The 6,166-nt window shown below is 41.5% G+C and overlaps 1 protein-coding gene and 1 long non-coding RNA gene across 5 annotated transcripts in view; one reads left to right on the top strand and one right to left on the bottom strand.

Moving 5' to 3' along the window:
* ferry3 (FERRY endosomal RAB5 effector complex subunit 3) overlaps nt 1-6,166 on the top strand; it is a 231,544-nt gene that overhangs the window by 144,624 nt on the left and 80,754 nt on the right. The window lies entirely within an intron of this gene.
* LOC146515931 (uncharacterized) overlaps nt 1-6,166 on the bottom strand; it is a 112,448-nt gene that overhangs the window by 26,540 nt on the left and 79,742 nt on the right. The window contains exon 3 of one of the 4 annotated variants that reach the window (XR_014875039.1): nt 1,364-5,536. The exons of 2 other annotated variants lie outside the window; for them this stretch is intronic. This is a non-coding gene — a long non-coding RNA (uncharacterized LOC146515931). Of the gene's footprint in view, nt 1-879; nt 5,537-6,166 lie in introns of those variants that run through there. One more of the 4 variants, XR_014875036.1, reaches the window with a different exon arrangement.

Here is a 6,166-nt window from a genome sequence, read left to right as displayed (position 1 = left end):
CCTGCTCTTGTCCAGCTACTAAAAATAAGTGGTGAAGCAATGTGAAAACACTGCTCTATTTACATTCTGTTAACTTACAGCCTCTGCACTGACTGTAGTGTCGACTCAGGGCTTAATGACTGAGGGGAAATTTCACTGCTTTTTCCTAGACAAAGGAAACGGCGAGATGGCGAATAACTGCAGATCCTGCAGGAGAAAGTGAAGCGAGCTAAGAAGAACATGGCTAGAATGTGCTCTTGAAAGCATGTTTGATGTAAAAGAGGAAGAAACGGCTGAATAAGAGTCCCCACAGGCCCGAGTGTGTAGATACTGTCACATCTCATTCCTGCCTAATAGCCAGAGGGAGGCGGGGACAGAGATAAGAGACTGCAGGCAGACTGTGGATACAAATCTCTCCAGCAGATTTATGAATGATTGGGATCAGGCGGGCACGTGGTGCGTGACGCCCTGCTCAGACCATGCCGGCCGTCACGCATCTCCTCTGAGGACACTGCAGAGATAGGCGGCGAGAACACAGCGAAAGTCAAGATCGCCGGCTCAATGTTCAGAGAGTCCCATAAAACATCTAAAGGAAGGGGCGTGGCCAGCGCAGAAGTACTTTCATTTTACCTCCCGATCAGCAGGGGGCGACTCGCCAAAAATAATCCAAACTGTTTGGAAGTTCATAAGAAAATGGTCAAACTTCTCAGCTGTTTATTATCTCAACAAAAATCTGACGAGTTTGTGATTTCAGTTGCTGGTTTCAAGCTTCGTTTGAAACTGTCTAAGCACCGCGTGGTTACCCTGTGACCGTCGGGTCGCTGAACAGTTGACTAACAGTCAGTGTGTGCTATCACCCTGGCTGTTAGGGGTGGGGGGGGAAATGGATACTTTGTTACAAAAAAAGGTTTTTTTTTCTGAGCAAGAATCCTGACATTCCTTCACTGTCCAAATGTGTTTAATAAACATGACAGTTTACTTATTTTAATTTAAGACATGTTTTATTTGAATTAAGTTTAAAACTTTTTTATTTAATGTAAAATTATATTTTGTTTTAATTTACTTTCAAATTCTTCAGTTGCTGAAGGGGCTGCATAGTTTTCATAAACTGCATAGTTCAGAATAGCTATAATTGTACCAGATGGTTGATTCAGTTAAGTTGGACTAGACTGTAATACAAACCGTTCAGTTTGTCAACAATCAAACTGAAATGAGAGAAAGACTGAGTGTGAGACTTTGATATTAGAGAAAATGAATATTGATAAAGTTTACCTTTATGTACAGAATCTGAATATCGCAAAATATTTAAAAAATTGCAATAATATCGTATCGTGCGTTAAGTATTGTGATAATATCGTATCGTGGGATGTATGGTGATTCCCACCTCTACTGGCTGTGTCCATTATTTAAATACAGTCTATGCTGCTTTAGCAAAATATTGTCAGTCTGATTTATTTTTGTGTTCCTGAAAAATATCGACGATAATCTGATTACGTCAAAAGAAAAAAAATACACTCCCTTTGAAGTGTTTCTAATATTACTGCCAACTTCATCGCTTATTGTCTTTATGCGGGAAAAATACAATAACCTGCACCGGAGCATAAAATCTAGGGATCTTTAGCAGTGAAAATCCAAAGAATGTCTTTTAGCATCATCGAGCTTTTCTGCCTGAAGAATAAAGACAGCGGCAGCTTTGTGCGAGCTCCACACTGTAAGAAAATCTCCAACAATCTTGTTTTAAGCTGGAAACAATTTAGAAAGTCTTGGATGAGTAAAATAATCCCATTACAGTCTTGATTGAGGCATTTAGGGACTTGATGGCGAGCAAAATGGTTTGATTGGGGTAACTGGTCACAAAACGTACTTCATGTATTCATATTAGTGTAATGTGACAGCGGTGGTGTCATCTATAAGGTTGCCCAAAGCCAAGCACCTGATGATGAAAGAGGACTACTTTGCTACTGCGCACCCACCCCTCACCTCCCAAACCTCTAGTGAGGAAAAAGAAGTAAAAGGAGCTTGTTTGCGTCTTATCTGCAGGAAATAGCATTAGCCAAAATTGTCCTCTTGGGTTGGGGCTTGAAAGAGATGGCATGGCTGTGGCCATCATTAGCCCTGTCCCCCGACGTGTGGCCTGCCTCTGATCCAGAGCCAGGGCTGGGCGGGAAGGCAGAAGGTGGGCAGGAGAGGGTCGCAGTCCTGGGTGGGCTCCGCCGCTTTGGCTTCGCTAATGGGCTGGCAAACATCAGCCCGGTATGTCGGTATGCAGGCCACCAATGTTTGTGCTGACGTCAGGGGGTTTAAAAACAACTGGCAGGGAGACAAGTAGCAGGTACCCGGCCCACCTCCCCACCAACGCCCACGCCTCACCGTCCCACCTCTGACTGAAGGGAAAGCAGCTTTCAGAGCAGCGAGGCGCTTCTGCGTAGTCTGGACGACTCGCTGGGATTTCTGTGTCCATCTTTGCATGTTTTCTTCTTCTCACAGGGGGGGAAACAGTCTCAGCTCTCACATCCCACAATGCCCTGCACTGCTACCAATGAGAACTAAAACTTTTCCCAGCATTTTCCACAACGGCAGCTATTTTTCCCATGCTCTCCTTTCACAGAACCCATTTGGGGCATTGAGGCTATCAGACTGAGAGCTGGAAAAAAAGTTATCCATTCAATGGGCACAAAACACTTCACAGCATAACCACACTGTTTATAATTACATTCATTGTTCCATTAGTGTAAAAAACTGCTGTTAAACAGCTGTCTCCCAGCTGACTGAACAAAGTGAAGCCTTACATGATTCACGTCCTTTCAGAAACAAAGAGATGATTGCAAAGCAACATTTATAGCCTCTTTTGTGCCAGCGAGTCAGGGTTACAAGCTGTCCTTGAGCCGAACCTGCAGCCTGCTCAACAGCAGAGGCATCTCAACCTTACAACACAACTATCCAGCAGCAACACAACCCAAGGCAGCGAGCACCATCGTGACCACAACAGAGCAGCAGCTATCAGACACGCTGCCTACTGATGGACACTAGTGTGCAAAGACGCTGTGATGTACAGCAAACCACAGAAAGCCGAACAAAAACAGGAAGTGGAGGAAATGTATATTTTATTATCTCTGATACTATAACAAGAGGTTCTCACAACAATAAGACGAGAGGCTGTGACACCACGACGCAGACCACTGGCCGGCTTATCAGAGGGCTGCTATTAATACCAGTGAGACTTTGTCCCCACGTCCCCGGGGGGAGAACGATGGAGGAAGTCATCGATTCTTCCCACCATAATCTCTGGGAAGGAGAGACCTTGCCTTTTCCCTTTTTAGTGACAGGGGTTATTATTCTAAAATTTTGAAAGGGCCACACAAGAGCTATTTCTGTGGCATTGGAGCCAGTTTGATCCACAGCAGCGCCGACAGGCACCATTAAAGCCTCCACTTCCCAAAAATGTGGCCTGATCTCCGCCGATCATTTTATCTACTGAAAGCGCTGCTGATCTCTCCAAACACAAACTGTGTGTTGATATTATACCAACAGGAAATTAGCAACGAATCATTTGTTTAAATGTCTGAACTTAACTTTGTGTTTACTGGACAAATCCTCAGGATGCCAACATTTACTAAGTCATCAATGCTCTCTTAAAACATTTCTTTCTCAAAACGTCTGAAGATCTGGATACATATAAAAGTCTCTTCTTCGTTTTGCATCAGATAAAACAAAAGATTCAGATATTTCTGGCTCAGCGATCACATATTAATCCTGTTAGCTCCTTTGTAGATGTAAGAATAGGTACGATTTTCTTTACTTCCGATCTCTTTGTTCTACTCCTTTCCACAACACTACGCATTAAAGTGAATTTAATCTACTTATCAGACTCTTGTTCACCTGCTATAATATAGATGCGTCTCAAATGTCCAGTAAAGCTTCTTAATAAGCAGACGGGAGGAAACTTGATCTCAAAACTAAGTGAAAGTGTGAGATATGAAATTATCATTGTAAGAGCAGCTTTATCAGAGTCAGATCGTGGCTACACTTCAGGTTTCAAAGGGCGAGTGACGTCGACGACGCTAAAGTGCTTGTTGTGAAGTGTGACGGCTGCCTCACCACCACACTAAGCATCTATAATGTATTTGAAGATATTTGTCTTTCTTTCTTTGTGGAGATTAGAAATAAGTGATGCACGATCCACATCAGGACTGTTGAAATATGTTTTGCATGTTTGTAAACCAGCAAACTGCTGCAGTTTGTTCTCGTGTTAGCGTCTATGTTTAACACTATGTAAATTTCATCTGATCGGTGAAGATATGCTCTCGTTTCCTCTTTGCTAATTGTTAGGTCACATTTGTTGAGCTCAGTTTGATGATTATGTTTCTCCCAATAAAAAACATCTTTATTGTTTGACTTTTGAAAATGATATAAAGCTCACAGTCTCAAAACGGGCTGTGAATGAGTGTCCAGTTCAGTGTCTCGTACGTCCAAGACAAACAGTCAGCAGCACATCTAAATCTGAACAAACACACCGAGTCCTGCTCACAGATGCAGAATTTCACATAAACAAACAAATAAAAAATAAATACATGAAATAATATCAGCACAATACTATCAGTGCTGGGATAACTACATGCTACAAAGTAACAACATGCTGCGTAACTCCAAAACCTACACAATGTATCGAATGTGCGACTGTGACGCTGATGCAGCTCGTTTTAGCGCCGCACAGCAAACATGAAGAATATCTTCATGTGAGCGCTGGAATTAAGTTTTCCTCACAAACACAAAAGTCTAAGGAGCTTGGAAAGAAAAGCGTCTGGACTTCTTTAAGTTGCTTGAAGTCCAGACGCTTTTCTTTCCAAGCTCCTTAGACTACGATGACCTGGTTGACTGAGAACCTTCACAGACACAAAAGCAATGAGGAAAAAAATCTGAAGTGTTTCAAAATAAATATACAGTTTTTAAAAATTATTTTTCATTTGCAATGAGCTTTTTTCCCCATTAAATTCAAAATGAGTATAAAATAGATTTATAGATTTACTATTACTAATATTTTTACTTCAATCAATGAAATCTAAATACTTTTTACATATTATATTATTACCTTTTAATGAGAAAGCATCTAAAGAAATATCAGCAGTGTTAAAAGCAGCTGTACATAATGACACATGTGGGATGGTTATGAATATTCTTTTATTTGTGACGTTACGAATGGCAATAAGCACAGTCTGTCTGTGGCGGGACTAACGAACTAAACTCGTGCAGAGCAGTGCGCTGACTCCGCCCCTTTTCTTTCCATATAGTTTCAGGTTTGCTCAGCTGTGAGGAGAGCAGGCAGCTGCACGCTAATCCTAACAGAACAAGTGTTCTGTTTCTGTTTCTGAGCAAACCATGTGTCAAAAGTGTCGAGTCACCTGTTTATATGTTTTGAACAGTAATGTTCTGTCATCTTGGTTCCTAATTAGTTCGTCTTCAGTCGGTGACAGAAGCCACAGCTGAGGTTAGCGAGGGCATCTCCACCTGCTGCTTCCTCACAGAGATGGTACTCGCAGATACCGATCAGAGCGTACGCCTTCAATTTAAAAAGAATAAATAAATAAACGTATAAATAAACGTATAAAATAATATTTGAATTATGTATGTTATTATTTATTTATTCGATTGTTATTTTTTTATCACCAGAAAGTGAAAAAAGAGCTTAAAAATGGTGAGACGACACGTTACCATGGCAATAGAATTTTACAGTACACCTCACTGTTGATACAAGAGCATCTCACGTCAAAATACTTTTTTAAATTAGCAAATTAAAAAGCAAATCAGTCATTGTGTGAAAAACGACAGAGGTAGAGAAACCACCTAAAGCTAACATTTACAGGAATCCAAGCTTACGTGGTTTCGATGGCAGAGAAAGACTCAGTGGTATCATATCATTGTGATACTGAAAATGACAGTAACAGGGTCAATAATAGATTCTCTGCTGACCTTTACCTGACTGAAAGCTGCTTCTCTTTCAGGGAATTGCACACTCGCAGCGCGCAGCTCAGTTAATACCAACACAGTCAATTAACTGCAAAGTGCACGACTGCAGCGAGCGTAATCCTGCTGCAAAGGCACAAATTAAGTTTCACGTCTATAGTGAGAGAGCGTCATGAATACAAAGTTCCACTCCTCCCTCATATATCACCTTTTCAGAAACATCTCT

This window comes from Neolamprologus multifasciatus, chromosome 7 (genome assembly GCF_963576455.1).
Source record: "Neolamprologus multifasciatus chromosome 7, fNeoMul1.2, whole genome shotgun sequence".
NCBI lineage: Eukaryota > Metazoa > Chordata > Actinopteri > Cichliformes > Cichlidae > Neolamprologus > Neolamprologus multifasciatus.
Note: the sequence above shows the minus strand (reverse complement) of the source record. Positions and strands in the feature narration are given on the sequence as shown.